Genomic DNA, 1331 nt, shown 5'->3' with positions numbered 1-1331 from the left:
CTATCTCTACCTATCTATTATCTATCTATCATCTATCTATCTATCTATCTATCTATCTATCTATCTATCTATCTATCTAATCTGTCATCTATTTGTCATCTATCTATCTATACCTATCATCTATCATCTATCTATCATCTATTATCTATCTATCTATATCTATCATCTATCTATCTATCAATCATCTATCTATATCTATCATCTATCATCTATCTATATCTGTCATCTATTTGTCATCTATCTATACCTATCATCTATCATCTAACTATCTATCATCTATCTATCTATATCTGTCATCTATTTATTAGATAGGATGTCACTATGTAGCCCTTGCTGGCCTGGAATTCACTATGTAAACCAGGCTGGCCTTAAACTCACAGAGATTTGCCTGCCTCTGCCTCTCAAGTGTTGGGACTAAAGGTTTGCCCAGCATACTATCTATCTATCTATCTATCTATCTATCTATCTATATCATTCATCTATTTATCATCTATCTATCTATACCTATCTTCTATCTTCTATCTATCTATCTATCTATCTATCTATCTATCTATCTATCGTCTATCATCTAGCTATCGTCTACCATTTATCTAACATTTATAATGTATCTATCATCATACCTGTCTGTTATGATCTGACTAACTCAACATTTTTCTCCACTGGAGATGTACACTTCCTTGAATGAGTATCACTCTTTCATCTTTTCCTTACTTCCCTCTCACTTGAGTCCATTCTTTGTTTCCAGTATCATCTTCATATAAGGAATATTAACCAAGGTCCTCCTGACCACTGTGTTCCTGCTACTTTAAATCATCTCTGTATTGGTTCTGAGCAACATTTTGAAATCTGAGTTGCTTTCTTTATCTGAAATTCCGTCATTATTGGCTTCCATATCAAGCTACAGGACTGATGCTTTTCTGACCATCTGTCTTTTATGCACTTATCTTCCTAGCATGGACAAATTTACTCTTCCCTCTCTGCACCCTCCCTAGGCAATTCTAGCCATTTCTGTAGCATCATAGTCTATCCACAAATGACTTAAAAATTAGATGCCTGTGAATTCCAGGCCTATTTTCTTAACATATTATGTACCTATTTCTATTTCTTTCTGCCTTAGTATAATAAATCCTGCCCCCAAAATAAAAGATACTTTAACGACTTATAAAAATTGACAACACCATCTTTATTTTCCAGTCCACTTAATTTTTTTCTTCTTGTGTTTTTTTAGTCAACTAACATTGCCAGACACTATACAATGAGTTACCACAAAAGACAATGAACTTAGTGTGTTGTACGCACATCCTCTTCTCTAAATCGTCAAAATCATCCTC

This window comes from Nannospalax galili, unplaced genomic scaffold, assembly GCF_000622305.1.
Source record: "Nannospalax galili isolate Female #2095 unplaced genomic scaffold, S.galili_v1.0 scaffold402, whole genome shotgun sequence".
NCBI lineage: Eukaryota > Metazoa > Chordata > Mammalia > Rodentia > Spalacidae > Nannospalax > Nannospalax galili.
This window is presented reverse-complemented; position numbering follows the sequence as displayed.